This window comes from Dromaius novaehollandiae, chromosome 3 (assembly GCF_036370855.1).
Source record: "Dromaius novaehollandiae isolate bDroNov1 chromosome 3, bDroNov1.hap1, whole genome shotgun sequence".
In the NCBI taxonomy this organism is placed as follows: Eukaryota; Metazoa; Chordata; class Aves; order Casuariiformes; family Dromaiidae; genus Dromaius; species Dromaius novaehollandiae.
The window spans coordinates 44262762-44279257 of record NC_088100.1 but is presented as its reverse complement, the minus strand read 5'-3'; the positions used below and the strand labels follow the sequence as shown (position 1 = coordinate 44279257).

General features: G+C 38.2%; 1 protein-coding gene across 1 annotated transcript in view; it reads right to left on the bottom strand.

Annotated features, from left to right (window-relative positions):
• FHL5 (four and a half LIM domains 5) overlaps positions 1-12936 on the bottom strand; it is a 28116-nt gene extending 15180 nt beyond the window's left edge. Inside the window, exon 1 of the mRNA XM_026122143.2 lies at positions 12675-12936. The gene's annotated coding sequence lies outside the window, so the exon portion shown is untranslated. The remainder of the gene's footprint in view (positions 1-12674) is intronic.
• Between the last annotated feature and the right edge of the window lie 3560 nt (positions 12937-16496).

The following is a 16496-nucleotide window of genomic DNA, read 5'->3' as shown; positions in this document are numbered from 1 at the left end:
ATGTTTACTTTAAGTTTTCTGGAAGCTGAACTTTGTGTTTTGGAGGTCAGTTAGGAAATCTCTGGGGGTCTGATGCTATTCGCTCTCATGGAATGAAACGCTGACTCCAGCATCCCAGCTGCTAGCTCATGTCCTAGGCAAAGGGAAACACTCAGACTTCTGCGTTCCTTGGGAAAAGATTATTTTGTTATCTAAATTGGAGTAAAGGTAAAGCACAGTTGATTTTGATGTGCAGAGTAGGCACAGATATGTGATCCGTAGTTGTTAGAATACTGCAAAGGGTGCAGAGGGATGTTGCCAAGGATGTGAGGATATTGCACTGATGTCCCTGGGGTCAGATTCGAGAATGCAGCAGTCTCATGGTATAAATTATGAAGCAGATGAAAATAAAGCCACACAGAGCTGTTTTTTTCTGCCTGCTGTTCCAGCAGAGCAAGATGGAACACAGCTCACACAAATTAGGAGAGGGACTTGCTCTAGAGTCAAATTCTTTCCTGTAAGATGTAGAGTGCTAAAAGGCTTCCAGAGAGGAAAGCCACAAGAAAATGGTTGTGAAGTCCATCCAAACCTGACAGATGTGGAACCAACAGCAAAAGAATGCTTGTTTTCTCACTGTAGTTAAAAAGCACAGTTGGAATTTTAATATCTCTCTCAAATTATCTTGATATTTTCTGTAAATGTATGTTGATCTGCTTAGATTATATAAATATACAAAGCCCAGACATATTAGTTCTACTTAGATGGAATGAATAGACATATATATGTACACACATTATACATATTCATATACACATGTAAAAATATATCTTTTGGTTTATGGCATTCTCATGGACTATTTCCTGATCTAAATAAGCCTGCCATGAACTACCTCATCTTTTTCTTAAGAATATGTGATAAATGGAACAAGGCTCTCCATTAGACTCTGAAACAGGCATAACGAAAGAAAACTGATGGCAAAATAAATCATTGCAATAACAGTGAAGGAGAAGAAAAACAAATCGATCTATTATGAGGGACACACCCCTGTAAGCCACTGCAGGCAGCTGTTTATTTTCAGATAAGTGTGTTTTCTTCTCTGAACATAGTTTTTCTCATTTGCATGAATTTGCTGATTTCTTTTTCCCTATTGTTTTTTTTTTGTGAAAGCTGCTGAACTATTCATCATAAATACATTTGCAAAATAGAGTAGTGACGCAAGGTTAGAACTGTGTTCTACAGCTAACAATATCATTATTTTATAAATAAAAGTTTCTAAGTGCTCTACAAGGAAATTTTTCTTATTTTCAGAGATCACAGTTTCTTTTTTTCTTCTGTGGCCTGCTATCCCCTAGAAATCTGTTATTTTACTGTGACTAGACCTAATAAAGGGGGGGGGGTAAAACCCGCAGGACATTTGTTTGCTGCGTTTTCAAAACACGGGCAATATCCTTGCAAACATTTGGGTGGGTACAGAGCTCTCACTAATAAAATTCTGTTTTTAAGTAGCCAGAACAGCCATGCTAACTGAGACTGGGCTATAAAAATATGATTATAAAACTTCAAGGTCCAGAAGTGGCATCATTTTAGTGGACTGTCTAGGCAAAGCAGCTTATATAGTGGTTGATCTGGTAACTGCACCATACTGCATTGTACCATGTTTACATACCCTACAACCATGAGTAAAAAGGGAAAAAAGTCTGGCTTAAACAGGGGATTTAGCATCCCAGGAATTCTGTAACTTTCTCCTTAACTGGTATTGCAGTGAGCTTTGTTTATGCTACGTAAAGTCAAACATTGTTGTCATCATCTAAATTCACTTCCTTTATCCCAGTACAACATAATTTGCTACTTGCTTAGACTTCAAACTGATGAAAATGCACATACTGAGGGTTTGCAGTGGTGCAGATATACAGAAATCCCGCTGCAGACAAGACCTGACTAGCCAATGTCCCTCAAACTCTCCTTACTAATTACGGAGTGAGTTGGACTCTCCTGGCCCCATTACTGCTGTGGCCATCTGGGTTTTTCCTTTAAATTAATCTGTACAGCTTCCACCAGTAGCATCTAGCTTGTCCAATACAACTTGCATTTGCTACAGAGGTCATAGGGAGGGATTTAATTGGCAATATTTAAATTAATGTATGCTTCTCTCCTAATGAATATTTTGAGTTTTACTATTGAAGCTCAAGAATTACCATCACAGTAAGCCCACTGTACAGAGAAATTAGAGGTCAGAAATAATCATCACATGTAACAGCTGAAAGCTGTTTTTCAGAAGAAGGCACCAGAAAAGTTGCTGACTGGCCACAGAATTAAATCCAGATGACTTGCTGGAATTTTTTGAACTAATCAACACGTGACAGTCAGGGACTGCAATTGATTATTTAATGAAAATATTACACTGGTGCCCAGAGTTTCCAATCAGAATTGACACTGTTATTCTGCACACAAAGAGCTTGGCTGATCATCAGTATTGCAGTTCAGTATTTAAGTGTAGATAAACAGTCTGTGGAGTGTTCTGCATCGACGCAGGTCTCTCCCAAGCTATTTATTACCCAGGGACACAAACCCTTTTCATCCATTCAAATTCTTGGGTGCTCGCAATATCTTCAACAGCAGCAGGACAAGAAAAAACATAGGGTTAATGCTAAGACTTAGATCATTGCTTTTATTTTTCTCAAGTCATTCTTACCTGCATTTTTTACAGTTTTTTTTTTGTTTTTTTTGGTTTTTTTTTTGTTTTTTTTTTAACATATTCTGGAGCAGCTAGAATGCTCTCCTAAGATGTTCATTACAGAGCTCTTTACTTTATGATTATTGCCAGATTTATAGAGCCAAATGAACCTATGAAATATATCACTCCTGCCCTGGTGTACCTTTTCATGTAAAAGCCTATCAGTATTCTCTGTCATATTATATACATTTGGCCATTTCACAAGTTTGAGGATTACATCTGGCACAAAAGTCCCATGTGGAAAACTACAACCAAATTAGCTGATGAGTTAAATACTTAAAAGATATTCAGACTGTTTTAAATTGACTAGCTGCAGGTGCCCAAGTTCAAAATGCATCGAGTCCTGAAAGCAAAGCAGTCACAGGCCTAAGGCACGGCTGAGAAATCGTTAGTGAATGGTAGGCACAATCCTAAAGGAATTTAAAGTAATGTCACCAGTGGTGTCTCCCTGGGGACTGGGGGGCCAGGACTGTTTAACTTCTTCCTTAATGACCTGGATGAAGGGACTGAATGCACCCTCAGCACGTTCGCAGATGATGCAAACCTGGGAGGAGTGGCTGATGCACCAGAGGGCTGTGCTGCTGTTCAGAGGGGCCTGGACAGGCTGGAGAGATGGGCAGAAAGGAACCTCATGAAGTTCAACAAAGGTGCAGAGTCCTCCACCTGGGCAGGAATAACCCCATGCACCAGTACAGGCTGGAAGATGACCAGCTGCAAAGCAGCTTGGCAGAAAAGGCCCTGGGGGTCCCAGTGGACACTGAGTTGACTGTGAGCCAGCAATGTGCCCTTGCAGCAAAGAAAGCCAACGGCCTCCTGGGCTGCGTTAGGAAGAGCACTGCCAGCAAGTCGAGGGAGGAGATCCTTCCCCTCTGCTCAGCCCTGGTGAGGCCATACCTGGAGTGCTGGGTCCGGTTCTGGGCTCCCCAGTACAAGAGAGACATGGAGCTACTGCAGCGAGTCCAACAAAGCACAGATTTTGAAAGATATTTTCAAAGATAAGCAAGAGGCGGGATTTTCAAAAATATGTAAGCAACTAGGAGATTCATTACCACCCATTTCAATGTTTCCTGATATGTAACGTCTGGTAAACATGGTCTCTAAATCCTTCTCGGTTAAAGCACATTCAGTGAAAGTGCACAAATCTGGTTACAGGAGGAAGAAGCAAAGGAAACTAGTGATTTTTAGCCAATTTCTGTTGAAGAAAAGAACGGTTTCAGTAGAGTCGGCATTTCCACATGGAAAAAAATCACTTCCCACAATCTCACGTCCCAGCCATGTGTGAAATTAAGAGAGAAGGCCAGTTCCGCTGACAATATTTTCTGCATTGTCATGGAGGGTGAAGTATCAGCCACATGTCCTTTGTCAACCAGCCTGATTTAGATATGACTACTGCCCAGAAGCAGAGGCCGTTTTGATGGAAAGGGGTTTCTGGCTTGTCTGTGCTATCTGGCTTTCTGCAATAAAGAGTATTTTGTTACTGCTGATGTTACAGGTTGGTGCAAGCTAAAACTCCTTTTCTTCACTGATAATACTAAATTTCAAGCTGGTGTTAATTGTCACAGATGGGGCTACAGAAGAGATAAGCAGGTTCAGATGCCTTCAGGAATCTTGATTATTCCGGTGCCTTGGCTCGGAAGGAAGTGGAGGCAGCGCTCTGCTCCATTGCTCAGCATCGCCCTATATGGAACGATGAGGAATAAGGATGTGTTTTGGCCACTGACAGCCTACACTAAATATACTCCTGACTAGAACTCAGGAGGGAAAGCAGATCTAAAAATGATTTCGCGATGATTTAAAGGTTGTGTGAAGGAACACGACTATAGTTGTGCAGCTCATTTTCAGTTCGGCAGGCGAAACTATCTTAAAGAAGGTGAAAGGAACCCTACAAAAGATGCATAGGAGACAACCTGCTCATGAGAAAGGTTTCTTAATCCCATTTAGGGGATCAGATTCATGCTCTGAAACAGGAGGATTTATAACTTCCAAAACTAATATAAATTAAAAGAACTTACTGCATCAGGGTATTCTTGGAAGAAAAGGAGTTTTGCAGTAAGCTTGATCCAAGCTACTTTAACAGTTTTAGTTTTAAAATTTTGATATATTTTAATTAAAAATGTTTTTGAATAAACAAAACCCCAGGGAAGACATCATTTTGCTTTGGAAAAGCAGGACTCGCAAAAGTGAAACCCAAGAAAAATTTTGATCTAAAAATAGATCTTAAATTTTTGATAGAAAAATGTTTTAGTGAAAACTTAATTTTTGATTTTTAATATAAAGTTAAAATGTTTATTGTGAGCAGCAGTTTTCTAACTAGCTGTACATTTTGGTCTAGAAAAAATGGAAATCTGAGTTAAAGGATCATCTCATTTCGAGATAAGAAACTCATTAGCAAAAGGATGTTTATGCTGGGATATGGTTGCCTCATAATTAAAATGGTGGGAAGGCAAGGAATAACATGTTGTACTTGCATGGAAATATTAATGTGTTTTTTACTACTGTCCAGCTAAGCCCTAGCAAGTACTAAATGTTCTCAAAAGAGGAAAAGAAACATTAATAATTCTGGGCTGAACTGTTCACGATGAGCATTGATTTCTGAGGCCACAGCCGAACTTTGGCGATGAACAGAAATTCTGCCCCCAACCACTTCTTCCCTTTCTGCCTGGCTTCCTCCTGCCCCCTTTCCTGCCTCCACCCTCACCTACAACAATCATGGAAAATACTTAAAAGTGCTTAAATAAAAAGAAAAACAGAAGTTACAAATGAAGACACAGGGTGAAGTCCTGATCTGAGAGTTTGGCCAGTGGGTTCATCCAGAGTGTGCAGACTGTGGCAGCACTGAGAGATCTCTGCTACGACAGCGTCTGCATGTCAAAAATCTTCCTCCTGGATCTCCTTTGCACAAGGCACTGAGGACCCCAGGAGAGGCCAGCACACCTGCACAGCTGCACATAAGTCCACCAAGAAAACAGCAGCATCTTAGCAAGACACTAAGGCTACTGGGCAGGAACACATCTCCCTGACAGAGAAACAAGCTTTCCTTCGGGACTGAAAGCTTTCTTGGGGAAAACAAAAGCAATGGGAAATGATGCCTCAGATACCGTGAGGAGTGAGGTGCAGAGAGGCCATGAAACAAAACAGCTTTACCACTAACAAGAGGCAACAGAGCTTCAGTATGCAACATTGATGCTGGCTGCAAAGTTTAAGATCTTAATAAAAAATAGGCTATGCCTTTTATTTGCAGATGCATCAGCTGCAGAGACTGGATTTCTCCCATCCTTACCTTTTATTTCAGGGAAAGAAAGGAGGATCAAGGGTAGCATGTTTCTTGAGAACAGGTATGCTACATGAATTAAAATCCTATTAAAAAATAACAACAACCCACTGTGTAATACAACTTTTTCTAGCTGGGTTCTTTAAAAGCCTGTAACCTACTTTAGAATGGCTTTAAGAAATAAAATGAGCAGTAAGAAAAAGATGAGCAGCAGCAGCAGATATGCGTTATAGCAAGCTAAAATTGGAAAGGACTTTTATTACCCAGTTAAAAACACCCCCCACAACACCAAATCAAACATGATATCCCCGAGTGGTAATACAGCATCTGCTGCAGCAGCACAGCGTTTTACTTTTCCCTCCCAACTGTACTGTGCCAAGCTGACCTAGTTTTCCGAGGAAAAAATAAACCCAGCTGCAGCACTTTGTAATAGAAATATAAAACCTTATCAAAATGAATCAAATCTAAAGGTTTCTGATCTCAACTCTGTTCAAAGCTTGTCACTAGCTAGGTGGCATTACAGCTTAGGAAAAACAAAGGCTGGTGTAAGTAGTATTGGTATGTAAGATCCCTACCTCATCTCTCCCTGTTCCCAGATATTTAGATTTTTAGGTCCAACAGTCACCTCTGTTGTTTGCAGGGCTCCATCCATCTGGTTGCCACCTTTATAGCAAGCTTTATGTGGAAAACACAGACAACAGTTCTGCAGGCAATTTGTGGCCACAGGAATCACTCTGGGAAGTCACTGCTATGCATAGTCTAAGCAATGCTGCACAGAGCATAGAGTAGAGCCCATAGTAGCCTGATGCCAAAGCAAGGACTGCCTATGTTTTCTGGATTTCTGCTGACAATTAGCTCAGTAGGCATTGCTAGCAGAACTAGCCATAATTATCCTCTACAACTGCCACCTCTTTGGAATACAGAGATTCAATACTAACACACTCTTATTAAAATATATATACATGCATACGTATCTGCTAGGCAGATAAACTCATGGAGGTCTAATCCATTGGAGAAATCCTGGCAGATGCCACGCTCTTCATATTCTGCTATTACAATAGTGAATTGCTTATAGAATATAACTGAGACTGAGGGCAAAAAAGTTTTTCAGGAGAATGCCAAACAGCCAGCCACCATGAAAATACACGGTAGATGCTCTTAAGTAGTCTTATGTAACTCGCTTTGTTTCCCCCTAAGCATTACATGAACATGTGCTTCCTCTTCTCTTGGACCATGATGCCAGAAACGCTTGCATGTGTATGTAAGTTAATGCAGCTGAGTAATATCACTCAGTGCATGGAAGTCCTATCAGGCAGTTTAGTAATTTCTGGATTAGGAATGAAGATTTTAACTCTGTGTGTTAGGGTTGGTGAACTCATACTTATTGGGAAAGCACTAGGCACAATTCAGTTATCAAGTCTCACCATTTGCACCAAGGTTGCAGAAACAAGCTGGTACAATTTGGCCATATGTGCATTTCACTAAATGGATGGAATTACGGCAGAGTGACATTTTGCTTTCATCCTCTGCCCTGCATTTGTAAATGTCCTATAAGGCTGAAACACCTTACTAGTTTAACTGCACATGTGCATCAAGGGCAGGCTGCTGCTCTTTGGGCTAGGAAAAAAGGTAAAATATTCAGATATAGACACTCATTTATGACAGATGCCCTCTTTTCACTGTTGATAGTAATCCAGCACATTTCAATCCAACATAACAAATAGATATATGACTCCAAATGTAAAAACTCAGTTCTAGAAGAGAGCTCACTAGATGACTTTTGAAGGCTACGAACCCATTTAGGAGAGGCTGATGGGAGGAAAGGCAGGAGTGGAGATCTTTTACTTTTGTTCTTCCTTTAGCGAAGAGGGAAAATAAGAGAGTGTTGCTACGACTGGGTGTAGAAAAAATTGATTTTTTTTTAATATATGTTTTTGTGCATCAGCATTTTCATTGAATAAACATCTTAATTGAAGATTTCTCCTGTCTCAAACAGGTGAGGAAATAATGTCCTATTTCCCCTGAAAACAAAATATATCCTTGCATTGACTCTGTTTTGGCTTCACTCCTCATGTCGTGTGAGTAGCAACATTGAGTGGTCCTTAGACTCAGCTCTGGGTTCTGCTCATGTCCTGCCAGAGACTTGCTATATGATTTTTGCCATGTCACTTGAAATCTCTGTGCCTCTTTTACTTCTCCTCCTTTTCTGTTGGGCCTGCTTGGGTGATAAGGTCTTCAGAACTATTATGTGACTGGGTATCTTAACTTTTCCCTTAAGTCTTAAAATCTTGGTACCAGACCTTAAACATATTTCTTACTATTTTAACATAGTCTATCCTCCTAAAAATGGCTATGAATTAAAATTAGACACTGAAATGAATAGATCTCAGTATTCTGTCTTATTTTATTATGATGTGAGGTTACTGACCCTTCAATTACTGCTCTGCTGGGATTTTTGTAAGATCCTGGCATGTGAAAACGTCGTTTTTGGGGTTTTGGCACTATATTACTTTCAAAGTGGATTTCTTTCTGTGATTATAAATACATACTATCCAAAAGCTGGGTCCAGTGAGGGATTGCCCTGTTCTGGTGGACAGAAAATTAAGGCTAAAGATTATCTGAACACCCAAAACAGGCAACATTTAATTCTGATAAATCATAAGGGTTAAAAATCATCACTTAAGTGATAATGAGAAAATTCCTTTCTTACATTTAGGATTATTTTAAAAACAGGTAATATAATTCATGGATATTGGATAACAATGGAATCTATTCAAGCGATAACGTGAACCCTGACACTTAGCACTAGAAAAGCAATTACTTTCGCAAATCTAGAATGGAATTGACCACTGTTAGTACAGGATGACCCTCAGAGCCCATAACTCTAATTAGCTGGGGATAAGATTGGTCTGAATGGGAGAAAAGCGGTAAGCAGCAGCAGAAACTATGTTAAGATAAAAATACAGCTCAAGTCCCTTTTTCTAATTTATGTTAAATTTGGTAAATGTTTTCAGGAAAAAGCAAAAGCCAGTGATTAAACAAAATCTAAGAGTTCTGCTCCTGCATTTTAAATAAGAAAATGTTCTGTGCTTTTAATTTGAAATGTTTCTCAATGCTCTTCCATTTTCAAGCACCAGACTAAACAAACTTTCACAATTAGAAGATCTGTTTAACATGAAAGATTTTTTCTAATTTTCTTTTTCTGCATGCAAACAGAAGACAAACCCAGCTATTCAAAGAACTTGAATGATGGCACAATTTTTCATGTTATAATACATAAATGAATATTAACGTTGCTGAATTAGTAGCTTGGGGAGCTCACTTGAGGAAGACTGGGCTCCTGAAAAAAAAACTTGTAGCGTAATACTCTGAGGTATTTATACAGCCTTCCTTTCAAAGACCTCAGGCAACTTTTCTAACAATAATAAAGTAATCCTGAAGCACAGTTGTGAGATACTTGTCTACAGGAAAGGTTAATGCCTGTCAAAATAAAATAATTGATTTGCCCAAGGTCAGAGAACAAACCTGGAGGAGCGGGAAGAGAAGCATGCAGTTGTTATGCCTTTGCCTTAGGAAGATTTTGCTCACCAGACTGCAGCCATGGACCTGGCAACAGAGTTGCAAGTACTGTAGGTTGTGAAGGTTGCCCAGTGGACAACTTCCAGCTGAAGCACTGCTGGATAGAAAGCACTACTAAAATTAGCTGAAGCAATAAAATGCTTCACTTGTGAACTTTACAATCGCCCTTAATGACTCTGGGATTATGACTAATACTTACCCAAGGCATACTGAGGGAAATTTGTCCAGTTTTGTGTTAAACCTCCTAAGGCTGCAGCAGTTGAGACAGTTCTTAATCATTAAGGATTTTCCAGTGAACTGGGGCTGTCTCCAGTCAGTCTTGGATAATATGGTTTTGAATTCATTTCTTTGTCCTCAGTGTAACAAACCCAGTTTTACAGATGGAGAACTGAGGCACAGAACAACTGGCCTTTGAACTTTGAAGGTCACTTTGAACTAAATTCAGATCTCCTCTGTGTGTGCTCTGTCACTAGTTCATGCTATGCTCTGCCTCTAATTCTTTTTATGCTCTGATTCTTTCTATCAATTCTGTTATCTATGCACAAAGACAGGTAATAGAAAAATGAATATTCTTCTGGTTTATAGAAGTAATTAAGTGCGAGACCAGCAGTGAACAAGGGAAGCCCATTCAGATCCACTATTCATAATATTTCAAAATGTGTAGAATTTACTAGCCTTTATATATGGACCTAGAACAAGTTCAAACTCAAGACAACTCTGGTTGAGAAGAAAAGTGACCTACTAGTGTGAAAGTAATGAAATAGAATCAAAGAAAAAAACCTCTTGGTCTAAGAAAAGGAAACCAGGAGAAGGGACGGTAGTTGATGTATACTGTGCAATATCAGAGACTAACAGGGGCTATTCACAAAAGCTAACTGAAGTCTACTGAGGCTACTTCACTAATGCACTCTTTATAGTTACAGAAGAGAGAGAAATTCCTCTCAGGGGTGATTCATAGCAAAAATGTAATTTAGCAATTATTAAAGAGACAATAAAGGGAGATTAGCTAGCTGTTGTAAAGTCCTGCCCATCACAGTATCTCTGCTGCAAAATTTCATGTTGTAGGGTTTTGATATTATTAACTCATTTTTAATATATCAGTTTAGTGTTTCTGGAGAAATGTTTATGTAATTCCATGAAACTGTACCCATTTCATCCCTCTTACATTTTATAGGAAAATATAAACCTATGAAATGAGTTCACAGCTTCCTAAACAGAACTGCACGGCCTGCTCTCAGCAAAGTGAATTCCATTGTAGGAGCACACATGGAATATGAGCAGCATTTCATCATTCCCATTTCCAGACTTGGGGGCTCTAGAAATTTTAATAGGAAAGCTGAACTGGAAATCATTAAGTTTAAGAACATCCTGGAATTAGACATAAGACATCATCCTACAGTTAACTGGCAGGGAAGCATACAGAAACAAGAAGGCTTGAGCAGAATCCAGGTCTTCGTTAGTCAACAGGAGGGGTTTTCACTTGAACAGGGTCAGAATTTCACCCTCTGATTTTAGGCTTGACATTGAGAAGCCTGATGGTTGAGATTTTAGATTTCTTCCTGCCTATCCACAGTTAGACAATACTAGTAGGTTTTTTGTTTTGGTTTTTTTTTTTTTTTTTTTTTTTGGATAAGTAAAACTCAGACATGGAAAAAAATGACGAAAAGAAAACTGGGCTTATTTGTATATGGCCCACAGAACTTATGTCTTAACATGTCAACCAAAATATACATTTCCTAAAATATGACTGCCTGCAAATAACCTTGAGATACCCTAGGTCACAACTGATCAGAATCTCTTTCAAACAGCTTTTGATTTCATTTTGCCCTTGTATTACAAGAAGGTTAATATGTCATCTTAAGCACCTACCAATTATGCAACTTTAAATCAAAATGACTTTTGTGAGACTGCAATAAAATTACATGGCAAGACTATCAGCAATCTGTTATAATATTAGTATATTAAATCTGTACAGCCTGTTCTGTTAAAATACTCTAGAAATGTCAGCTCATGACACTGGTGAAAGTATTAGGTGAAACGGGTGAAAATATTAAACACAATTAAGAAAGACATCTGAAACTCATTTTTTAAATGTAAGAGATTTTGTGTCAAGTTCCAGTACACAAAAAAAAAAATCTTTTGAAGCTAGGAAAAGTTAAGAAAAAAGATATTTTAAAAAAATTATATTACTGAAATATAAATTGTATTTGATAGTTCAATCCAAGTTTAATTTTAACCTTGTTGTCAGAAAGATTGCCTTTAAGAAATCAGGTATCAGTGCAATTAATACATATAGACTTTAAATTAGGGAAATTTTCCACCCTGTTACCCATACTTTTTAAATTCTGCAATATAGGTACACATTTCTAGAACAATTTTAGTGAACAGAGGTTTATCCTTTTAACTCTACTCTTATCCTTTCAAATCCCCAACCAAGATCATGATCCTAAAAATGTGATTGATAAAAGATACAACAAAGTATCTTACGTAGGGAGAATCTTGAAATGATACTTGATTTGATAACTAAGCAAAATTTTGCTATAAACACCAACTTGGAAACTGATTTTATTTCAAAGAAAAAGCAAGAACAATCCATGCTAGGCAATGAGGTTAACTGTACTAGACACCAGTGGCTTACCATATCAGAAAAGACACTGTTTAGAGAGTTTTCTTTCAATATCAAATAGCTATGAAAGCCTGCCGTGAGAAAAAAAATGATGATTCAAATGTCACAGGAAATAGCATATACATTTTTGATGGCTTGTGTTTTGGAGTAAACAGTATTAATCCTCATATCATTACAAAGGGAAAAAGAAACCCCAGACCCAAACAATCTTCCTCTAGATTAATTAGTGAGCCAATAAATAAAAACAAAATAACTGCATCTGAAAAGATGTGGCATCTCTTTTTGATACACAAAACTAAAAAATTTAACATAAGTGTGGAATTCTGCAAATAATTTAGAGAAACTGTAGCCATGGGAATTAGCAGTTTTGTGTCTGAAGAAAAAAGCTTCTGCTTAAGTGCTTAAAATACTCAATTAGTTACCTGCTACACTACCACATTTAAACATTGTCACATAAAGGAGAAATGGAAATATTCAGTACTCACACTTGGTTGCAAGCTGCTTCTCCTGGTAACTTGTGTAGCAAAATAAAGGAAGAAATAATTGGACGTCTTCAGAGAAACAAGCATTCAGTAAGTCCAAAAGAAACAGAACACTTTGCCAGAGCTATTTGAGGGTCCCATCAGACTTTGGCTGCCTGGAAGGAGGCTGAGGGTCAGCTTGTTTCCCTTAGACCTCATGACATGCAAATAGCTGGCTGCCTCACCACTGACTCAAATCATTCTTTGACATCTTGTGCTTACAAATCACAAATACATACCACGTAGGAGGTTCTTAAAGGAGCATATTTCAGACAGTTGTCAAAAAGAAAAAGGCACTTCTGTAAAAAAAAAAAAAAAAAAAAAAAAAAAAAAAAAAAAGAAAAAGAAAAAGAAAAAGAAAGAAAGAAAGGAAGGAAGAAAAAGGAAAGAAACCCTAAAGAATCAACATCCTCCAAACAGTTTAGAGCAAGGTGTGTGTGTGTAAATTGATTGTGCACAGACCAAAGTGCATCCAAAAGACCTGATTTGGAGTTGTAATTTAGGAAAGAAACAGAAAAATCCTGATGACTAATGTCTGAGTGTCACATACTGGAGATGGGTGGGGGGATATAGGGAGAAACTTTTCTCCAATCTAAGGAAAGATTTTTGGGGACCCAGAAGAGCTCCCCTGGTACTACCAATGCAATTTCTGGGCTGGAAGGTTTGCCACTCTCGCAGCACACAGGAAGCTGTTCATATTGCATTTCACCCATGCGGTAGTACTGGGTTCTTGTAGGTCCTCTCCCAATTTTTCTCAGTTCTGGCTGAGACTGAATTGCAGTCATCTCCTACTGTGCGTTTGGACAGAAGATGGGCCAGCTAATTTCCACACGCAGCCTGTGGCATACATAAAATGTATAGAAGAGCTTATACTTTGCAGTATAAGCAAGTATAAGACTCTGTGCAGACCTTTAACCAATTTTAGCTGGAAGTAAGAATATTGTGTCCATTTGAACAAGTTACAGGCTGAAGTTAGGCAGACTGAAAAAAAGGATGGCTGGTTGTGGTTTAAACCACTACTGACCTCCAGGCAGATTTTTCCACCACCAAGAGCCAATATATCTGAGTAATTTAGTCTATAAAGTCAAGTGGGTGGGAAATGTTTTTTACCACAGAGAAGTAAACTTTTAAACAGTTTAAGTAAGTATCATGTCTGTGAAGCCTTGGATAAAATTACCAAATCTGGAAAATGTGTTCTGGGGGTTTTCAGTGTCTAGGTAATGTCTTGCAATTAAGACTGTAATCTTTTGATTGTTGTTGCTGAGAATTTGTCATCTCTAATTGTGGCTGATTGGTTTATTAAATCTCTGCAAACACTTACTTTCCTCTACACAAACTATATTGAATTTTTTCCACCTATTCCTTATCTGAACTATTAGCTCTATTCAGACCAAGCACTGCTGATTTTCCAAGCCTGATATTGCAGATTGAGAAGAGAGGACAACAGTCACATCTGAATTTAAATCCTGAATGAGAATCAGGAATAGCTTCCTTTTGCCTTTATTTCCAAACAGAAAAATCTGAAAGTACAATTCTTAACCAAGTATCTTTTGAAGCCCACAAGTGAAAACAAGCCAAAAATATTATCCAAGTGGATCTGTCAAGAGCTAATGACACTTAGAAAGAGTTCTAATACATTATATTCTTTCCAGAGAGGGGACTAAAGACACAGATGCCTCCTCTACTATATCATCTTCCTTAAACTTCAAAGACTTTTCAAAATTTTTCTGAAGTATATATTAGAGATAACTATATTAATATAAGCCACATTTATGTGCATTTAAAACAAAGTTAACGTTTTTGCTAACTGGTGCAAATTACACTACAATTGAAGAAGAGGAAAATAAATTCTCCTGCTTCTTCAGAATACCAATTAGATGTTGTCTCATACAACTCTCACATTGCCTCTTGAATTTCCTGAAGTAGAAAGCTGCCTATCTCATCTGTCCCCAAACCTGACCAGTCTTGACCTAGGCTTCCCCTCCTCATTGAAGATTTGGGAGTTCATCAACCAAATAATCAGCATGGTGTTCCCCTTTAAACTTTTCAAAGTGGTCTTCCCACTTAGAAGAAAAAAGTGTAATTCCTCAACAATTCAAAAAAAAAAAAAAAAAAAAAAAACCACTTACTGTTTTTCCTGAGAAAACAGCCTTTGCTGAATGTGTTCTCAGTTATTCGGGTGAGCAGAGAGAAGGAATTCTGCTCTCAAGCATTGTTTATCCAAAAGCTTCAGATCATTGCCATTTTTATGTTTAAAGTACAACCATTGCTCAAAAAGTTTGAGCAGCACATATTTGGAGGCTTGAACAGCACTCAAGGGAAACATCACAACATGCCCTGTTCTTATATTCCTCCCTAGGTGTCCACTTTTGGCCACTGCTGGAGACAGAATACTGGGCTTGATAGACCTTTGATCTTATGCAGTATGGCTACTCTTACGTTTTCTGCAAGAGCACTAAACTTCCTATTAAAAAAACACCATCCCCTCCCCCCAGGTCCCAACCCAATAGTCTACCCTGTTTTGTAGATCCTGATCTAAGGAAAACTTAACTGTACACACACACACACACACGTATAAAGTGTGTGTGTGTGTGTGTGTGTGTGCGCGTGTGCATATCTACACACACGAATGTATAAAATGTTATATATTTTATGTATATCTATATATCTATAAAAGGTTTGTCAAGTAGCAACAGCTACATGAGTAGCCTGCTCATGGGTCTATGCAGAGTGGAAGTACTGTAGCTGCAACTGAGTAAGCTGTAGGATGGATTTATCCAGACAACAAATCCCAAAGCTATTACTTGGAAACTTGTGACAAACGATTGTTAAAGAAACTGAAAAAGCAGAGAATTACAAAGAAGGCTGCGAGTTCTAACAGACCAGCAGCTTTCTTATTTCCAGCAGACTTGCAAATAACCACAGTTACAAAAGTCCCATTTTGCTAATTACAAACAGGCAAAGGAAAGGCTCCTGCTGAGGAAGGTATCTTTCTACCTGTGCTTAAGATAACAATTGTAATTTGTTGAGAGTAGCAGCAAATAAGGCTATGAGAAGCACATTTATAAATATTTGTGTGTATACACATCAATATGTATACATATCTATATCTCAGTATCAAAGGTGTTTTTCAAATACTATAGGCTAAAGAATAGAAGGAGAGGCTGACACTATTACTTAAAGCCAAGGTAAAAGTGTTGACTTGTACATTGCGTGTTGCATTGCATTTCATTTGCCTAGATACACCAATAGGCAGTTTCACTTTGTGAACTGAACCTCTGATGTCTAAGACAAGACCACTCTTCCTCCCACATATACTCATTCTAGGGAGAGGAAAAAAATACCAATTATCAAAATATTCAGGAAATTATGTGTATTCCTTTTCTTTCCCTCTCAGAACACTTCATTTGATAAACTAGACTGATTTTCTACATCTAAGAGACAAAAATATATCTGAGAAGGTTTCTGAACCAATGCCTCCTAGAACTCTGTCAGTAGCCAAGGAACGCTTCTGAATCTTAGTGCTTCCTTCTTAATTTGGAAGAATATATATTTTTTAAATCATTTATATTGTTGCCTATGTTATAGAAAGTCTCATGCATTACGTAGTAGATTTTGCTGTATGTTCATTATTATTGTCACACAGCATCAAACAGAAACACAGGGACACTCAAAGTGTCATGTTAAATCAAATGATGTATATTATCAAATGCCATCTGAAAGCTGCAAGTGCAAGACCATCAATCATTGGTTAAGTCAACAGAAGGTATTTTAAATATGTCATCA